General features: G+C 36.8%; 1 long non-coding RNA gene across 1 annotated transcript in view; it reads left to right on the forward strand.

Annotated features, from left to right (window-relative positions):
- LOC106511237 (uncharacterized) overlaps positions 1-6,351 on the forward strand; it is a 9,130-nt gene extending 2,779 nt beyond the window's left edge. The window contains exons 2-3 of the long non-coding RNA XR_001309495.1: positions 4,903-5,231; positions 6,129-6,351. This is a non-coding gene — a long non-coding RNA (uncharacterized LOC106511237). The remainder of the gene's footprint in view (positions 1-4,902; positions 5,232-6,128) is intronic.
- The last annotated feature ends 379 nt before the right edge of the window (positions 6,352-6,730 follow it).

Genomic DNA, 6,730 nt, shown 5'->3' on the forward strand with positions numbered 1-6,730 from the left:
ATATATATATATGTAGTTTAACCCCAGTGGTTCCCATTTTTTTACTATCCTTATTTTTTGGTTAAATGTAAGTCTATTTGTCAGACAAAAAAGTCACCAAATGAGCCAAACATACCCAGAAGCAGCACGACAAATCATTTTTATAGTAAAAACCTCTCTAAATACATATTTTTCTATTCATTTTTAAAATATTTCCATCTAAAGTTTGCTTTATTGCTTTGTATTTTGTGCGTTTGGACTTTAAAGATRGCTCCATCTGACAAAAACAGGCTAATGATGTCTCACACCTTCTGAAGTTTCTGCTCAAAGCTGGGGGAGGTAGGCTTAGAAAAAAAAAAGAAGCCAATTCAAAGACGACTTTTTGTTTTGTTTTCAATTTATTTCATCTGCTCAGTGCTCACATTTGTCAAACTTGCACAGCGTACTGGCCAAAGCTTCACACATGAGGTTCTTGGAACAAGTTGAGCTTTTATCACCCGTTTAGCTTCATCTGATTGGTTTATTGTAGTCAGTGACACTGATTAAGATGCAGGAGAACTAAGGTTTGTCTCACCGCTGAGTCTAATGAGACCTAATTTATACATTCTTGTTTGAAGTGGCCCTCTGGGAGCAAGGAACCACGTTCATGGTCAGTGGTCATGGCAGAATCACAATGCTGCTTGTACAAAATAATATAAATGAAAAATAAGTTCTTAGCAAAGAAAAGGATCATGGCAATGCTTTGCTTTAATAAATGTAKCTGTACGCTTTCGAAACTGATCTAGTTTTTGAACTACTTTGTCTTCAACAAATGTTCTTTGATTACTTTTGACTTATTAGTAAAATAAACTCTTAAGTTTTGAACTTGCCTAGGCCTAAGTAAAAAGTTGCTATCCCCAACTTCTCTGAGTTACAGCAGAGATATAGCAGCTCCATCCATCAATCTTTCACTTTTTATGTTGCTGCTTCGGGGTAAAGAATGAAAGAGAAAATAATTCCACATCAGTCTGATTTCTCARGTTTTCATCACCCTGTGTTATCAAGAGGAGTCATTTATGAATCAAGTCTGAAATGGCAATAATTTGATTGAACCTCTGCCACTAGCTCAACCATTACACTCCCAAACACCTCTGTTCTTCCACACTTCTTCATTTCTGACATTCCAATTATCTCTGCATCAATCATTAAAACCTATTAACATTTCATGTGTTTCTTTATGAAGGATAATATGCTGTAGACTCAGTCTTAACGCTGAGAGAGAGGTTTTTTTTACACTCCTCTCATGGAATAAAAATTTTACAGCTTATTATATTTGAATCCTCATGTCACTATATCATGCAACATCCAAGTGGAGTTAAACACACTTCCTGCTTCCTGAATGTGACAAGAACCGTATGCTAAAAAGTTTCAGTTACATTTTAGTTGCTTTTCTTTTCCTCAAACAAAAAGTCATGAAACCAAACTTRTTTTACAGTGTGTCATTCTTTGACAAGCATGCCATCAAATATAACACGATTAATCTTTTTTAATAATGTGTTGACAGTGTAGCTACCATGAGGTGTGAAAATATTTGTCAGGTTACCTAAAAAAAATCAATCATCCCAGCTCTAAAGGGAATGAAATAGCAGGGAAATCCTGCATTTTTGCAAAGCAACAAACATTAAAGTGAAGTACAACCCCTGCAGATCAACTAGTTGTCCCCTCTGAGCTCTACAAATTATCAACACACATTATTTCTATTTAGTTCAAGACCTTTTGTCCTTCCTGCGTCTGAAGCGGTCACATTTTCAGCTACTTTCCAGAGAAACCCCACGGTAAGATTAATTACAGGTGGGAAGCAGATCAGTGGCGAATAACTAGCTCGTGCTGGCTTTTAAGGGCCGCCGAGCCTCTGCAGACACACGAACCTGAAACTTTACACCACATCCATTAGGCGCACACGTTTTCATGCTAAACACCTTCACTGATGAACTCAATAGGTTCAGATTTGTCAGCAGATAATCAGTGTTAGACGCAGTGATTGTTTAGGGTTTGCATTTAAAACCTTTTCAGAAATATTATTTTTCTAAAATTAGGCATAACCTTAGCTGATTGATTTCTACCCTGTTTTCTTTCAACTTTCAGGGTGGCAAGTTATCACAAAATACCTGTCTGTCTGTTAGCAAAATATTTCAAGTGAGATTATCTATCTATCTATCTATCTATCTATCTATCTATCTATCTATCTATCTATCTATCTATCTATCTATCTATCTATCTATCTATCTATCTATCNATCTATCTATCTATCTATCTATCTATCTATCTATCTATCTATCTATCTATCTATCTATCTATCTATCTATCTATCTATCTATGTTCCGTACCATAATAAAATATCTTTGTCACCGTTAGTTGTTACTAAAATGCTGTTTTTTATGTTTAAATAGAAAACTAGAAGCACTCGGAGAGTGCAAACCTCCGCCAAGGCCAATTTCACCCATCCTGCAATAGAGTTAATGTGCAAAAGGAGAGATGGAAACACATTTTCCAAATAAGTTCTGACGTAGCGAACATTAATGAATGGGCTTTCTTCCCAATGGAGTTCAATGTAAAAAAAAGAAAAAGAAAAAAAAGTCAGACTCACCCGACGTTATWTATCCACAAACTGGTSCYGGATTAAGCTCCAAAGTTTTCATCAGTCWGATTCCACCATGTAAAACGTCTGTTTTATCCCCTTTTATGAGTTTTTAGTGGTTTGAATATCTTTCTAAACTGCTTCCTGGTACAATCGACTGAGCATCTGAGTGCTTTTAGCACAAACAAACACTCCCATGAACTTGTGACCAATCACACAGTAAAGTTCTTATGTGGAGGCGGTAGCTCACATGGTTGATCAGCTGTTCCCACTGTCTGGTACCRGTCCRGTGTAACACYGGYACGGCTCRGCTGRAGCAGGACCCTCCCCCCGCTGTCAGTGTCTTCTCAGTTATTCCCTTATTGTGAAAAGAAGCACATTTCTTTTTCTACGTCTCCAGACAGCAACATCGCCAAAACTAGTTCATAACAGAATAATCACAACGTTCCTGATAGTAAACATCCTGGGAGGTGTTGTCCCAGCGAGTTTGCGATTTCTACTTCCTGTTTCCTACAGACATGCGTCTGACGTAATGACACTTTGCGTAGCCTGGCTGATTCGCTCAAATTACAAGAAAAATTCCTGTATCTGCATTGTGATCCAGAATATCACCAAAATTTAACGGTGTGTTCCTTTGGCCAATGTCCACATGTGGTAAAAATGTCATGACAATCTGTCCACTCGTTTTTGAGTAATTTCGTCGACAGACAGACAGACAGACAGACAGACAGACAGACAGACAGACAGACAGACAGACAGACAGACGGACAGACGCAACTGAATACATTACCTCCTCCCTTGGCGGATGTAATAAATTCTTCTCATCCTTTCCATTTCTAAACACCTTGAAATTGGCCGCTGTCTCTTTAAGAACCTCCTTCCGCTTCTGTCCCACCCATTTAAATATGGGAGGGGGGTGGGGAGCGGCTGTGATATACAAGCTCGGTGTAGTTTACTTGGYATCTGAAAATACATTTCCTCAAAAGGTATTTTGAATTTGAAAGGGGCTGCGATCAGAAGTAGTATTGGGAGCTCAGCAGATAGTTTCAGTTTCACTTTCAGTTTCACCAGTTGTTTGCTTTGTTGCAGCCGAGAGCCTGCAGGAGGAGCTGATCATTTTTGCTCCCCTGCCTGGCTGCCTCAGGACAGCACAGGATTTCTCAAACATGCATGAATGAGTCAAAGTAAGACTTTGGGCATGTTTTTGATGAGAGGATATCATCATAACATGATATAAAACTCAAAAAAGTTGATCTTACATGATATAGCCCCTTTAAAGCTCTTAGATTCTTAGGGGGCCTCATTGGTGGGCCTCATGGGAGTCATATATGATCAACCTGAGCCAATACAAAAATGCTATAACTCAGTCAGTTGGACAAAAAATTGAGCTAAGATTTTGAGCTGAGTGTTAACCCCAACATATTTCAAAAGCTAACATATTGTGCAATGTCTTTAGGTTAACATTTAACATGTGAAATGGCAGGTGCATTTAATGCACATGCATCATTCTTTTTGTTCCAAAACTTTAATATTGTTGCCATAAATAAATGCATCTGCTACTGCCTAAACCCATCACAAATTATTATTATTCCTTCAAGGAATTCCAGATGTCTGGCCTCGTAAAAGCCTTAAAGAAACTTTCTTAAAATCCACAGATTTTGTTTGGCTTCAAGGGTAAAAGAGGTCAGATTTTAATGTGCGAAGTTCACCGGTCAAAACTGGATTTCAGCTCTGCCTCCCTCCATCCACACCTTGATGTAATTTAATGACTTTTGACACAAACTCAATGAGGAATTTTAAGTGAAGGTTTTTGATTCCTGCTACATCACAGAACACATTAATGTCTTCAACTCTAAAATTCATGTGCTGGTTTTGACAGAATATCCCACAAATGACTATTAGAACAAAATGATAAAAAGGGTTGATATCTTATTGCCAAAGGCTTTTTGTTTAATTTCACTTTGACATCAATAAAGGTCTACAAAAAACACTTTTCTGGATGTGATTTATCACTAAAACTCAGGAGCAGAAGGAGAGGAAAACGTCAAGTCCAATGTTACAGCTGACAGAGGGATAGAACCAGGGGGCAGTAAATCTGTTCATATAAATCATGCAGACCTTTTTTATATGACRAATTTTTCCCATTGTTGTGCTGCTATTTTGTTAAAACATCTAGTACAGTGTGATACTTCACTATAATTAATAAGAAACATATTACAGTTTGTTAGATATTTAAACCATGTATTATGATTCAAGCTGACAAGTCTTTACTTTTTATTTTCCACCCTGCGTTGTTTCACACACAGGAATGCATCTGTCCTCCCCGTCTTCTGCTGTTAACATAATGGTTCCCATAAGGGCTGATGCCAGAGTTGGGGAGAATCAAAGCGTCGAAGATTCCTGGAAACTCCGTCTTGACATTGTCATCTTTTACTGAGAGCAAACGGAGAGATCTCCAACATCACTGGCAGCTGGAAATTTGTTCGGGGACCAAATGAAGTTTAATCAGGACAGTGACAATTTACAGCCTGGAACAATCTGAACATCAAACAGATTTCGCTGCCTGTGAGTGCATCGCAAATCATGTCAGGTTGCAGAAGACAGCATGCACAATCAGAAAAAAAAAGGAAAAAAGGTAAATGACTTTTTAAATGCAACCAGGCAAGAAATGTAAGAACAAATCCATCAAACGTCGACATTAGTTGGCTGGTTAGGAGTTTTACCTTTAAGCATTCATTCATTCAGCTCATTTTTTTTATAGCTGCGTTAATAACATTTTGGCATCAAAACTGAGGGTAACACTCACAGTTTATTTAGGTTGAAATGACTTCCACTGTATTTTATGAAGTAGTCTTTTTAAGCTTTTAAAATGCTATAAAGATTTTATATTTCGCATGTTAGTCAGTTTGCTTGTTTATTAAGTAGGTTAACCRGGCCTTATTGTCTAAATAGAGAAAAAGTGTTTGGGAAAACTAGAATTAATTTTCAAAAAGTATCAAGCAAGCCTTTTGAAAAGCTGTCTGTTGTAAAGTTTAAATCTTTGTTTTGTCTTGTTTAAAATCTTTTCTGCTGTGGTTTGCTTCAGTGGTCGATCTGATTTCCTGTATAAGGGAAGTGGATGACGTCAAGACTTTACAGATTAGAACAMGACAGAAACATATTAAAAGAAAAATGTTTGTGCTTTTAAAAATATGCGAAGTCTACTTGCTGGATGCTAACGTAAATCACAGAAAGCGTAATAAAACAAATAAAAAATAAAGGTAATTTATAAAGTGGCCTCTTTAGGTCTCAGTCTCTGATGGCCACATCTGTTTTTTATTTTGATAATATATAAGAATATGTTCATGTCTGATTACTTTCCTTTCTATGTAAAAAATCAAGCTTAKACATGTCAGCAGCTGTATACGTAGCTCAACATTCTGCAACAGATGTAATTTTAACACTGTCTGTCACCGTACGTCCTTCATTTAGCTTTGCATATTTTTAGACTGCATTTAGTTCAGTTTCATCCGTACAACTTTTCTTTTTTTAGAGCTCACAAACAACTGGAACTGTGCGAGACGTGCATCTCAAATCATGCAGAGATCCCAGGAAGTGATGTGTTTGTAACCTCGGTGACGTCTCAGTTTCAGAAGATTGATTGGATGTCGGAACATCTGTAAGAAAATTTATCATCCAGTTCGCAGCTGCCAATACTGCAGCTTTAACGTCAGTTTCATCGTCCAAGAACAACAAGCATGTCATTCAAACCAATTAACAACACTAATTACAATAAAATGTAAAAAAAAAATGTATTGTATAAGTTGATAAACAAATTGTTAGTTTATTATTGAGTCATGAGAAAATCAAATCTTGCAGGATGCCATTATTAATTATTACAAATATTAATACATTTATTTTTAATAAAACAAACCACCATCTAATTTTACCCTGATCAAAACATTTGTTAGTTTTACTTAAATCAGAGAAATACATTTTTTGCATCATCTTTAGTGTAAATATATGTACTTTAAAAAGCAAGTGCACCCACTTACACAATGAACATTAGCATCTTGTACGTTCTCAATGTGTCGAATGTGCTGAACAAACCTACAGAACATCATTTGAATCCATTTACTGCTCCTTCTTTCTGTG

The sequence above is a fragment of the Austrofundulus limnaeus genome, unplaced genomic scaffold (assembly GCF_001266775.1).
Source record: "Austrofundulus limnaeus strain Quisiro unplaced genomic scaffold, Austrofundulus_limnaeus-1.0 Scaffold8, whole genome shotgun sequence".
Taxonomy (NCBI): domain Eukaryota; kingdom Metazoa; phylum Chordata; class Actinopteri; order Cyprinodontiformes; family Rivulidae; genus Austrofundulus; species Austrofundulus limnaeus.